We start from the raw sequence: 14,266 nt of genomic DNA, 5'->3' as shown, positions 1-14,266 counted from the left end.
GGCAAAAAGGTCTTTGGATTAATATTCATTCAGAAGATTTCTATGTGTCATAAAATTTTATAATGTTCCTTGAAAGAGTGTCTACTTGCAAAGGATAAATTGGATCAATCCATGCTTCACACCATATAAAAAAATTAACTCACCATGGATCATAGACTTAGTGTAAGGGCCAAAATGCCCAGAAGAAAACTTGGTATGAAATCTTTTTGAACTTAAGAAATGGTTTCTTAGATATAATACTAAATACTTAAGTTAAGAAAAAAGTATAAATTGGACTTCAATAAATTTAAAACTTTGTGCTTTAAATCATACCACTAATAAAATGAAAAGTTAATAAATAGAATAGAAGCAAATAGTTTAAAAGTCATAAATTTGGTGAGACTTGTATACAAAATATATAAAGAATCTTATAATTAAAAAATAAAGGGACAAATATCTCAATTAAAAATGTGCAAAGAATTTGAATAGATATTTTTCCAAAGAACATACCAAAAAAGATCAATTCAAACTTGAAAAGGTACTCCATATCATCAGTCATGAGAGAAATGCAAATCAAAACCACAATGGTACCACACTAGTTCATATCCACTATAGTGATTATTCAAAAAGACAGGCAACAGCAAGTGCTGGGAAAGAATATGGAGAAATTAGAACCTTCATGCATTTCTAGAAGATATGTAATATGGTTCAATTCTTTGGGAAACAGCTTGGTGATACCTCATATTGTTAAAAATATAAATAAAATATGATCCAGCAATTCCACTTGTATACCCAAAAAACTAAAATATATATCAACACACAAAAGTTTACATACAAATGTTCATGGTAGCATCATCTATAATGGAACTAATGGAAACAATTCAAGTGTCTATCAACTGAAAAATGGATGAATACAATATGATATACCCATATAGTGTAATACTATTTTATATTAAAACAAAGTAAAACATCAATCATACTTCAACATGTATGAACCTTGAAAACATTATGCTAAGTAAAAGAACCCACAATTGTATGATTTAATTTATATGATGTATCCAGAAGAAACAAATCCATATAGACAGAAACTACATTAATTGTTGCCAGGGTATGGGGAAGAGGAAAAGGGGAAGTGACAGCTGATATGTGTAGGGTTTCTTATTAAGTTAATAAATAAAAATGTTCTAAAATTAAATGATGTTGATGGTTACACAACTATGGGGCCTTCGGCACTAGAATAACAAAAATGAAAGATCACTCTATGATATCATTACACCCTACAAAATTAATCAGAAAAAATAGTTAAATGATACCATCACAGAAACACATCATCCCTTTTGTTTGTGTTATTAAAGCATCACTTCTAATCAAATTGGAGATCAGCCTCTAAAGTGATCACAAGGTGATGAATTTTAGGAGTGTCTTGGAATTGGGCCTCTTATCTTCTCCTTCATGATAAATGAGGTGCCAAAAAAAAAAAAAAAAAAAAACTAAAAACAAACAAAATATACCAAAAAAAAAAAAAACAATGAGCACAACATAAAAGCAGGGATTTTCACCCTTTGTTCCATAAAACTGGTTAATAAAGAAATTTGAAAAAGCTATAGCAATCCTTAAGAGATAATAATGTACAAGAAAATAGCAACTATTGTCAAATAATCAGGAAGTAAGAATCAATGACACAAGATATCTTAAAAGCCCTGCAATGACTGCCCAGAGACAAGAGCTAACAGAAGTTTTTCATAATGCTTTTCATTTCTTCCAGTCAGTTTTAAATTACTTAAGCACTATTGACCACCTATTTTTATTTTGTGTCTTATTTTCAGATTTTCATTAATACTACCTGCTAGTATCTAAGAAAAATCACAGCAACAGACAATACTAAAACATATAGTAGAAACTACAGTGTGATGTAAATATGCCACAGGCCTAGAGAGTCTAACTCTTACTTATGAGTTATTTCTGTAACCTGTTTATTTATAAGGAGTTTAAAGTATTGCTTATATTGTATTAACCTCTAAATACCCTTACAAAATGCTAAGTAGTGAACAGTATAGGAATAGAAATACCTAAAAGTGTCTTGTTCAGTTATTACATCCCATGTTGCAGAGCTCTACTTCTGAATTTTAAATAATAATAATTTCAACAAAAGTTGCATGAAAGCCAAGATATTGACTGGTATAAATATTAAATATTGTTTTTATTTCAAAATCATAAACTCAAGACACAAAATATTAATTATTTTTGTGCAGACATACTTCTGAGCTTTTCATTTCTGCTTTCACATAATCATTAATATGAACCCTTCCTGAGATCTTGGGGTGTGGCGGAGCCTGGAGAGCGATGTGGCTGTGGGCGTGGACCTGAGCAATTCAGGGCCTGCTGCCTCTGGCAGGCCTAGTAGCTCTGGTCGCACTGCGCGGCTGGGCTGCTATGGGCTAGGAATGTACTACACCATGCATAGGGGCCACAGGACCGGTGTCTTCCCCACCTGAGCAAAAAAATACAGACGTCCAGGAGTCACGTGAAAGTCAGCAAGCATCTCAGAGAGCCCTTAGATGACCATGAAGAAGAGGTCTCAGAGCCGAGTACGATGTATGTGCAAAAGAACCTAGAGTTAGGCCCTGCCCTTGGCAAGGATACATTTTCTTAAATGGGAGACTCTGTTGTTGTCTACATCGATGGATGCTGCTCCACTAATGGGCAGAGAAGGGCACGAGCAGCAATTGGCGTCTACTAGGGTCCAGGCCACCCTTTAAACATAGGCTTTAGACTCCCTGGATGACAGAAAAATAAAAGAGCAGAAATCCATTCAGCCTACAAAGCCATGGAACAAGCAAGGCTCAGAACATCAGTAAATTGGTTCTATATATGGACAGTATGTTCACTATAAATAGGATTACTAACTGGGTCCAAGGCTGGAAGAACAGGTGGAAGAGGAGTAAAAGGAAGGAGGTGATCAACAAAGAGGACTTCATGCAGCTGGAGGAGCTCACCCATGGCAGGGATATTCACTAGATGCATGTTCCTGGTCATTCGGGATTTGTGGGCAATGAAGAGGTCGATAGGTTGGCCAGAGAAGGGGCTCGGTAGTCTCAAGACTGAGTGGAGTCACTTGGGTGCTCTGGAGAAGACAAGATATGGCTTTTGTTGCTGTCTTTTCCTGGGTAGGCATCAAGACCTTGCAGCAGGAGTGGCTGCAGGAGACAGAGCTGAGCCAGGAGGCACTGTGACCTATGACGTCTTGGTAAAAAGCACTCCAGGAAGTGTCAGGAAGTGGATGTCTTTGATTTCTGGTGATTCTGAGATCCACTGCTTACTGGGCTTAGTATATTTTCATATGTTTTATTGCAGTTTGGCCCAAAGTGCTTGGGCGTTGTTTTTATAAGAAATCAATAAAACATTGGTTAAAAGATGCAGACAGGAACTCAAGAAGAATTGTGGAAGAGTTCGTTGACCTTCTGATTTTCAAGGTGGAGTCAACTGCCCTTGTAGCCACTCTGGGCATGTGGCTCACAGTAAAAACTTCAGGTGCCTGATGCTGTGTATACAGGAGACCATGGCTATGGAAGAATGGCCTCAACTCTTTCAAATGTGTGTGTGTGTGTGTGTGTGTGTGTGCAGGGCTGGGGATAGAACCCAGGACCTCACACATGCTCCACAATTGCAATTTTGTGCATGTGTATGTGTGGTGGGCACTTGGGATTGAACCTAGGGGTGCACTACCACTGAGATATTCCCCCAGACCTTTTTATATTTTCACTTTGAGAGGTCTTGGTGAGTGGCTAAAATTGACCTTAAACTTGTGATGCTCTTTTCTCAGCCTGCTAAGTGCTGGGATTATAGGTGTGTATCAACACTCTTTGCTCAGTTACATCTTTTTTTTTTTTTTTTTTTTTGGTACCAGGGATTGAATCCAGGGCACTTAATCACTGAGGCACATCCCCAGCCTATTTTTATATTTCATTTAGGGACAGGGTCTCACTGAGTTTCCAAGTGCCTTGCTAATCTGCTGAGGCTGGCTTTGAACTAGGGATTCTCCTGCCTCATCCTCCCCAATTGCTAGGGTTACAGGTGTGCATCGCTATGTCCGGCTCAGTTATAGATTTTAAAGACAAATATGCATATATCTTCGAAAAGTTTCTTTGGCTTTTTTCCTTAAAACTACTGTGTGGGTTCAGGTTAACTCTTCTGTACCTATTGATTTTCTGTGTGAATGATCTGTACATGAACAAAAGCAGGGTGTTGAAGTCCCCAGCTGTTACTGGCCTGAAGTCCAGCACTCTAGAACAAATGGACCTAACAGACATCTATAGAACGTTCCATCCAACAACTGCTGGATACACATTTGTCTCAATAGTGTGAGGAACATTTTCCAGGATGATCAGATGATAGGCCACAAAAAAGTCTCAATAAATTTAAAAAAAAATGAAATAAAAAAATACTGTGTGGGTTTAAAACAAATGTTTGGCATGATAATTTATTTTTAAATTTTATTTTCCATAAATTAAAATACAGAAAATCACACACACACACACACACACACACAAATATGAACCCTTACTCAATAACTCTTTTGGGTAAAAGATTTTAACAGGTAACAGATAGGAAAAGGACACAAATGTCCAAGATTTAGCCATGAGATAAATGTCTAGCATATATCCATGCCCATTAATTTGCTCAACTTGCTTAGTATTTGTCCTTAAGATTTCTAAAGCTCAAACTATATTTTAACCTCTGAGATATTATGTCAAAGTGGTATTTCACTATTTAGTAGCTCAAAATATGAAGAATTTGCAATAATCAAGAAATAATTAAAATATATGTTTCCACTTTTCTGCAATTTTTTGAATTTTTCTGAGCCTGTACTGATGTATCTATAAACAGTCCCCAATTCTATCATTTTCCTTAATTTTATTAAAATTCTACAATGGAAAGAGGTAAGAATAGTTCCTAACAAAATATCCAAAAGTATTTTGTGTGTGTGTGTGTGTGTGTGTGTGTGTGTGTGTGGCTGGGGTTTGAACCCAGGGCCTTGTGCATGTAAGACAAGAACTCTACCAACTGAGCTATATCCCCAACCCCTTCAAAAGTATTTCTACCAATTTTAAATTTTAAATAGTGCAAGAAATGAATAGTCAAACATTTGTCTTACATTAAAACTGTAATAGAGAAATGAGAGAATTTTTAGGCAAAAGCTGTTATTAAGTTGCACAGAGATAGGTAATGTGTCCTTCTACTTTGAGTAATAAAAGTAAAAGAATAATGGCTGAGGTTGTGGCTCACTGGTAGAGCGCTAACCTAGCATGTGTGATTCCCTGGGTTCATTCCTCAGCACCACATATAAATAAATAAAGTAAAGCTAGAAAAAAGTAAAAGAATAAGATTGTACATAGGCTAGAACTAAATGACCCTGACTTCCTTTCCTGAGGCTCTCAGAAATCCAAGTTAGTGAGCATCAGAGACAGTGAGAAAGTAAGTACGTATCCAAATGACAGAGTGCACAGGATTCCAAAGTGGAACCTTTCTGTGAAAGTAGTATACATTTCACTTTTTTATTCAAAAACATGTGAATATACAACCTTCAGATCCTTTAACACTACAGCATTCCGTCTTTTGGTATAGTGCAACTGTCTACTGCCTTTACCTTAAGTTGCAAAAAGTTTGATTAAGTCACCACTCACCCACTGAAATGACAGAATTCAGGTTTAAGCTGTCAATATGCTTCTACCTACTGCAACCACTACCTAAAATGAACCCCTTCCCCCTTTTGTGTGAATTGTACTTGGGGTCCTATAAATATTGGTTCTAGAAACTATATCTCTAATAAGAAATCCAGCTCTAAATCAAAGAAATTTCAAACAATGATTATAAGATATTGCTAGTTACATTATTGTAAAGTTTGAATAGCCATTAATAATTTTTTAATGTTTTGGTATAAATTATTGACACATAATAATGAGCTTCATTTTGACATATTCACAAATGCACACAACAGTTTTCTCCATTTCAATCATTAGTACTTCCTCCCTTCCTGCCTTCCCCTGATTCCCTTCCTCTACTGGTCTTTAATAAGTCAATTTTTCTTGTTTTAATAAAAGATATCTTCCTTAAAATATTGTTTTATAAATTTTATGGCATTAAAATATCCAGAGCACAGTTACTAACCCCCTAAAACACAAATCAAATTAGAAGAGAGTAGAAAAAAACAAAATTCATTTCCAAAATTTGTGCTGTTAGCAAACTGTTTTTTAAGGTATGACTACACTAAACAGTGATCATCAAGGGCCAGTAAAATATGTGACACTACTGGAACAGGATTAGCACCTTAGAGCTGTTACAAACAAAAAAAATGTGTACACAATTAGTGAAAAATTTCTTGAGTTCAAAGAGGCTGTGACCTTCCCCATCGTTTCATGACACTACTTCACATCATCTTACAAGGAAATAAATTTTTGCCTATAAGTACTACCCAGTGATGTAGTACTACCCCTTGAAGAGACTATCAAAATCCAGAGCTAGAAAAGTGGCCTCAAATTATATAAGAGAATAGATAACTTAAGTTCACCTACCTATCCACTGTACCTAACTATCAAGGACATAGATGCAGTCACTAATTTCTTTTCCTGTTTCACATTCTCAATAAATCAACTGTGACTTCAAAGAGTAGATTGAGGTCACATTCTCATGAGGCTTCACAAAGGTGACTCCAGTGTCCCTCAGGCACACTTTTTTCTTCACCCATCCTTAAGTTAAAGGAAGCATGGTCCTTCATGGCCCACAACTTCTTAGGATGGGTCTTCAGTTAATCCATTCCTGATTGGTGAGTGATTTTCCTTCTACTCATAGTACACACCTGGAACCATCCTTCCAATCAAGTCCAGGTTCTCATCTTTAAGTGACAGAAGGACATTTTCTTTGATTCCTTTCTAATCACACAAATCACTCCTTCCTCCCAGTTATATCCCTCCCCACACTCAGTTGCATCCATTACACTTTCTGTCCATGATCTTGCAATTCTCAATCATCTTACTCCCCTTTTCAGACATATTCTCTAATTCACTAATTTTAATACCTCCAGTCTAACTCTTCCACCAGGCTTTTCAGACCTCCAACTTTAATTTCATTAATCCTCAAAAACATCATTCCACTAACTTTCCCATGAATCCCCAATCACTCTATCCATAAATAAGTCTAGCCTCTAACTTTAACACAAATTATATTTTCCCCTCTCCAAGAACATGCTTATCTCTCCTGCTAATTGAAACATGCCTTCAGGAGTCACATCAAGTCACATTTTTATAAAAGATTTCCCTTTCTTCCCATTGCATCCTAGATAAGTATTCTGTCAGAACTCCATCTCATACCTATTACTCTCTGTATGCTTAGGTGAAGAACTTATGGGTCAAAGACTAAATACTCACATTTTAAATCTTTCTCAGTAACTAAATGTAAAATTTAAGTGGTTATAGGTTTATCATAGAGGAATACATATTTTAGTCATTAAGTGCAGGTAGATTTATCACATAAGATTTCATATTGTCCATCTTCTCAAAATCTCACAATCATTTCTATGTTAATTTCCATCTAAAGTATTTCTCTAGACAAAGAGTGTTATTGTAACAATAAGAATAGCTGGAACTACTGAGACATACAGAAAGGAAAGAAAGAGTTGACTTGCAGAAGTAGATTTAAATGACAACTTACATTTGGAATTTAGGTATAGGGTCTATCTCCAGAGTAGAGGACACATTTGTTTCCTGACCAGGATAATAAACATACTCTCTCTCTGAAGGGTAAAAATTAGACTGCTTTGCTAGTAGCCCCTTAAGAGTAGGGAGTTTTCTAAACTCCAAGTTTCTCAGTTGTGACACAAATCCACTGTGTACAAATATCTACAGAGTCACTCAGCACTGCCCGAATCATGGATCTCATAACAGGGGAACTGATGACAACTTGAAGCTCATACTGTTATGCCCTGAGTCCTAAGTATTTTTTTTTCTCTGATCCAGGAGATTCCTGTCTTTCACCAGCATCTGTGTTAACTGTGGCAACCTCTCTAAACTGTGACGCTTGGTAGTTCCTGACAACTTCTGGATGTTCAGTAAAAGTTAGTCTTTTTAATTAGGAGATTCTAGTTTACAAAATAAAACAGAAGCTCCCACATCAATTCTATACATCTATCACACAATGACATTAACATCAAAAATAATAACTCAAAAGTTCAAGGGCTTCATGATCTAATGAAGCCAAGCCAAGCTAACACAAGAGAAATCAGAGCATTGGTTGCCTTTTAGAGAGGATGTGGGTAAGAAATTAATGGAAATGCAGAGTTTCCTGGGATGTGGGAAAAAATTTTTTTAATGTTCACTAGTGTCCTGGTTACAATGATGCCCACAATTGTCAAAATACATCAAGCTGTAAAGTTCATAACTATCTATTTCAATATATGTAAATCATATCTTCATAAGGAAGCATTAAAATTCTAAACATCTAAACACTGAACATGCTGCATCTCCTTTTAGTTTCAGATCAAAATGATTCACAGAAACAAATTATGGATCACTTTCACATAATGCTGTGGAATATATTCTGGAGTAAGATCCCTTGGACATATACCCAGATCCTTCAATTACTGGCTGGAGGGTCTCAAGAAACTTCCTTAACCTTTTCACATTTGGGCTTCATAAGCTTTAACAGAAATATAATAGAAATTCCTACCTGTGGTTTTGAGGGCTAAATCAGGTAAGTCAGTAGAGTGCCTAGCACACAGAAAACATTCCCTAAAAATTAATTATGATTCTTACTTACTTAGAGCATAGGTATAATTATATAGGCGTCAAAACAATTAGAACACTTTTGTTAATGCAAAAGAGCAATATTCTTTTAAAAATCTAGAAAGTTAAATGTGCACTCATGGACCAGTTATCTATCTGGCACATGTACTCTGCCTCATCATATAATGCCTCCACCATGTTACAATGTAGCAAGAAGCCCCTCCCCAGATACCAAGCAAGTGCCAGCACCACGTTCTTGGACTTACCAGCCTTCAGAACAAGGATCTAAATCAACCTTTAGTCATTAGTAATTACCTGGTCTCAGGTATTGTTATAGCAACAGAAAACAGACTATGATACCTTACATAAAATCTGTTACTGCATCTGCAATATATTTCTCATATTTAATATCATTCCACAAAAATATTTCCTATATCATTATACATGTATACATGTATAAAAGCTTCACATGTAATCTCATAAAATTGTATAATTTATATGCTTTTATGTATCAGATAAATAAAGAAATATTTTAAAGTATTAGCTCTATTTCATATCTGTTATTATATGTCTGAGATATAAGAAAATTTATTTCCTTAATTGCCATTAGTGGGATAATATTTTTAGTGTAACAGAAAAAAATAATTAAGTTAATAAAAAATAAAAATTCCCAGAAAACAAATAATTTAAGAGCATGGAGAATATTCAAGCATACTGGGTTCACGATTTTAATCTGCCTCAAAAAAAGAGTTGAAGAAGAATAATAATGACTACTGAGGGTTTAATTTCTTTGCTTAACAATTACAACACCTGTTGCACAATAGTAATATAGCTTAAGAAAATGAGTTTTCAGATTTTAAGTGACTGTTTCAAAAAATATTATAATTAAGGGGTATTGTTTCTATTTTAGTATTTAAGCCCTCTTTTTTTTTACCTTTCTTATGTATTAGAGTACAAAAACAGTACAGCATTTGCTGCACACAGGAAGTGGAAAGAATAGAGACAAAAATCCCTCTCAAGCTATGCTAAGAGTGTATTACCAAAAGGGTTACACATGCTTCAGTGAGCCACTCTGTGCAGAGGGATGTTGGTGGGGGGGGGGCATTTTTATTACAACTACATTCATTGATACCTAAAAAAGTGATGCATACACTCACATATGTAAATTCAATGAAGTTCACACTTCCTTTTCTTCTTGCCAGTTCTAAGTAGTTAATCTGAGAACTTAGCTTGTAATGCACTGCTTGACTCCTCAAACAGAGGAAACTATTTTGTACAAAACCACCTGCTATTGAGAAAAGAATTGTAAAGAATCACTAAAAATAGTTATGAATTATCTTTATTGTAAATCATTTTCTCCATTCCTAAGAATTTTCAGATTTGAAGTTAAGATAAATGAATTCTTTATCCAGGGCAACTCTCCTAAAACTGACGACTTGATGTTTAACCTAGAAATGTGTCTAAGTTTCTGATGTTTCCTCAGTTCCTCAGTATAAAGTCAGGAGAGGGTTTACTATGTTTCAAGGAGGGGGGATGCATTACTGACAAATGGCTAGCTTAAGGCTTTGCAGAAAACAAATCATGATATAGTTCTCTTTCCAAAGCCATGGCTTCTGCCAAACTTTTCTGTCCTTGACAGAAACTCCAGGCATCTGAGCCTACGGTGGCCCAGCACCACCACCTTCTAAAGTGGCTTCAAAAGGAGGAAGAGAAACACATGGTGTAGTGTTTGGAAGAGCAGGGCAAGCTTAAGTTTGCAGATGAGTGTTTTTAAAACTTGGAAAGAATGAAATGATGGGGGGTGACTAAAGGCTACATGGAGGAATATACTAAGTTGACTGATGGGAAAATGCCATATAATTAATATACTATTTCTCACTAAATGAATATAGAATTAATTATAATTTCCATAAAGAGAGTGATATTATAATTGGGAGAGAGAGAGAGAGAGAGAGAGAGAGAGAGAGAGAGAGAGAGAGAGAAATGAAAATGTGTCCTCTAGGTGCTGTCCCCTCAAGAACAAAACGAACCACAAGGAGGATCCCAGTGACCATCTTAAGAGCCAGGATTGCAAAATAGAAAAGAACTATGCATTCAACTTTTGCAGAAAAGAAAAGCAGAGGAGAAGCGCAGAGGAGGCTCAGCCGCCACGGGACATTTGGCTGGGCTCTGCCACCTAAGAGACAGCCTTCCGCCCTGGCTGTGGGCCTGCTGCTCTGAGCCTGCAGCTGCGGCGAGAGCGAGAAGCCTAGAGCCTCCAGCACAGAAGCGAGCAGCGACCCCGCGGCAGCGGCGAAGACAAGCATGGCCTCCTCAGCAGCGGGCGCGCAGTGCATGAAGGCAAGCAGGAGGACTCTGGGCAGCAGCCGGCCAGGCCGCCTCCATAAACCGGTGCCCCATTCACGGAGGCCTCGTCTGACTCTGAAATGAGTCGAAGTTTGTGACACACGCTTCCGCCTTGGCGCTGTTGCGTGCCCCGGAGTTGGTGTGACTCTGTGAGGAACAGGAAAAGATGTAAGAAAAACAATAGATGGTTTAAAAAAAAGTGATGGAAAATTTTTGAATCCAGAGTTAAATTCACAGAAGATTTGCAGAAAATGAGTAATGCTGCAGGTGATATTGTTGAAATTAAAAGTGACTTTGAGTTTAAAGCCAAACAACGAATTGCTCAAAAACCTCATTCCAAACAAAAACTTCAAATATTTTTTTAAGCAAATTTTGCAAATGAAGTAAAATCTGAGGATTTGCTTGCTGATAAGAAACTGTGGGCTCGACTTGAAGAACTAGAGAGGCAAGAGGAATTGCTGGGTGAACTTGATAGTAAGCCGGATACTGTGACTGCAAATGGAGAAGACACAGCCTCTTCTGAAGTGGAGAAGGAAGATCAAAACTCAAATGTGAATGAAGAAACAAACTACTTACCCCCAGTAGTTATCATTAGGATGTTACACATTCAGAACAATTCAATGGACAAGTGACTAGTCAGTTGAACTCTTCAGTAATGGTTCAAGTTTTTGTCAGAGTAATGAAGAAGATGATGAAGACAACAGTCATGATGGTGATAATGAAAATGACCACAATGCTTCAAGGATTGGAGATAATTCTGTACCAAAAAATATATTTTCCATATACTGTTGAACCTAAGAGGGTTTGAATAAATACTAGAAAAAAATACCACTTTAAATTCAGTGAAAAGAAAGAAGAAGTCAAACTTAAAGGAAAGAACAACTCTGGAAGAGTGGTCATTATGCTCAAGAGCTGCCTACAATCAGGACTCCTGCTGACATTTACAGAGTCTTTGTTGATGTTGTGAATGGAGAATATGTTCCTTGTAAATCTATTCTGAAGTCTCAAAGCAGAGAAAATAGTGTTTGTAGTGATATCAGTGAAAGTAGTGATGCTGAATTTGATGATAGGAGGGAGTTTTGAGGAGTATTAGCTGTGAAGAAGTCAATTGCAGTGACACCAGTGAAAGCATTTTAGAAGAAGAACCACAACAAGATAATCATCAAATAAACTGCTGAGAGCCATAGCCTAGTCGTAATGATGCATGGCATTTTTGCCAGAATGGAGTGGTTGAGAGGTGATGCCAGCAAGCCATTGAGATGATGATGGTTAGGTTAAGCTGTGTATTCAATTGTATATTAGACCCCTGCTGTCAGCCTCAGGCACTGGGGCTGCTTTGGAGTTCTCCCGGGGATTCCTGGGGAGTTCTCCTTGGTTGGGGAAGTGCTGGAGGAGGGATTTCCAGTTGGTGGGTGGTGTGTCCCTGGGGAAGGCCGCATGCATGGTGTTCTGGAGAGTTTGGAAATAAAGTTTGTTCCTGCTTGAGTGGCTGGTGATTTGTGCCCAGCCAGACTGCGGCAATAAACTTTTGCCATTATCAGGAGCACCTGAGGCTTTTTCTGGAACTGTAATAGAAAAAGAATTTTTATCCTCTTTAACACCACACCCAGTCATTGCTCATCCTGTACTACTCACCATTCTGGAACAAAAAGAATTTCTGTCAGAAGTATCAGAAGAAACTGCCAAAAGGGTTTCAAAGTTCAAAGCTGCCATATTTCAACAGAAAAACTAGGAAATGTGAGTTTACATCCTAAAATCTAGTTGTGAATTTTTAGAATGTATAAGCAAAATATGTTACATGTAGTTTGAAATAAGGTGTTTTGAATTAGTTTGGTAGCAAGCTCTCTTATTCTTATCAGTGATATTACAAAAATCAAAGTAAATGTTGGAATACAGTAATATTCAGCTTGTTTTTGTGAATTCTCTTACTACTAAGTTGGCCTTACAATTTTGAATTATTTTTCAAAGAACACAGTTTGTACACATTGCTTTTGTGTTTTAAACTAAATACAAGCAGTTTTGCACCAGCTGTGATATTGTGTGTACCATATGGACCATTTAAAAGAATCTTTTAAGATATCAAATGCTTCAACAATTATATTACTTGCTTTTGCATTTTAAAGGCACTTTAAAAAAAATCTACTTTCCTCATAGGTTTCATAAGCTAGGTGGCATTTTAAAATAAATAAAGAAAAACAAACAAACAAATACACAAAAACTTCTTTCCTTTGAATGTCATACTGTAATCTTTCAGACAGAAAGCTACACATACCCCTTGGGAAAGTTTCTTTGACTGGAAGAATGGTATTTTGTAAAGCATTTATTTTCAATTAAAAATTTTATGAAACTTTGTCTGTAAAATGTTGCAAACTTTATAATTTAGAACTGAATATGGAAATGTCTTTGATTCATATGTGTATATACCACACAACAGATTCTTGAATTCTTACAATTCCATAGGAACTACTTCTTCCTCTTCTGTATAATTTTCACTGGGATTACCTTTGGGAGAAAAGAAAAGTTTGTCTAGATGTTTTAAAAAAAGGAATGAATTAATTTTTCAAATAAAATGTTTCTTAGGTTTTAATCTTTCTAACATTTTCATTCTTTAGGCCTTCTTTATGACTACTAAATAACCAGATAACATAGTTACGTTGTTACTTTGTAGTAAAATTTCTTAAAGAGAAATTTAGTCTAACATTGAAAATTATACTGCAAGTGTTAATAATTAGATTGATGTATGCTAAAATGTAGCTTTTAAAAAGCATTCTGCATTAGTCATAAAATAAGCCATCAATGCGTGTTCACCTTCTATTCATGGCTAAATATTTAAGGGTTATTTATAGCTTCTTTAATGAATTCTTGCTTAACCAAGGTGGAATTATATCCTAGAAAAGTAGAAGCTCTTTGTAGCTAGAACAGCACAACTGTAAAAAGTTTTATGAATAAATATTTTAATGATAAAGTGGTTAGCTTGAATCCCCAGTAATTAATGGATAAATTAGAAAAGAGAACTGATTTTGAAAGATCACCTAAAATGTAGAAAATTTGTCCTATATTCAGTTCTGATCAGCTGTATGTTTTGTAGATAAAAACAGTTTTTGTTTCAGTTAACCCTGCTCCTAAACCATAGTGCAAACCACTCACAAAGGAGCTCTCCCTTT

The 14,266-nt window shown here is 36.1% G+C and overlaps 2 pseudogenes; both read left to right on the top strand.

Moving 5' to 3' along the window:
• The first annotated feature begins 2,443 nt into the window (after positions 1 to 2,443).
• Positions 2,444 to 11,094, top strand: LOC124102183 (uncharacterized; annotated as a pseudogene).
• On the top strand, positions 11,091 to 12,908 carry LOC124102182 (unconventional prefoldin RPB5 interactor 1-like; annotated as a pseudogene).
• Positions 12,909 to 14,266: the final 1,358 nt, after the last annotated feature.

The sequence above is a fragment of the Marmota monax genome, unplaced genomic scaffold (genome assembly GCF_021218885.2).
Source record: "Marmota monax isolate L192 unplaced genomic scaffold, Marmota_monax_Labrador192_F-V1.1 WCK01_AAM20220418_F8-fsc01614, whole genome shotgun sequence".
Taxonomy (NCBI): domain Eukaryota; kingdom Metazoa; phylum Chordata; class Mammalia; order Rodentia; family Sciuridae; genus Marmota; species Marmota monax.
This window is presented reverse-complemented; position numbering and strand designations above follow the sequence as displayed.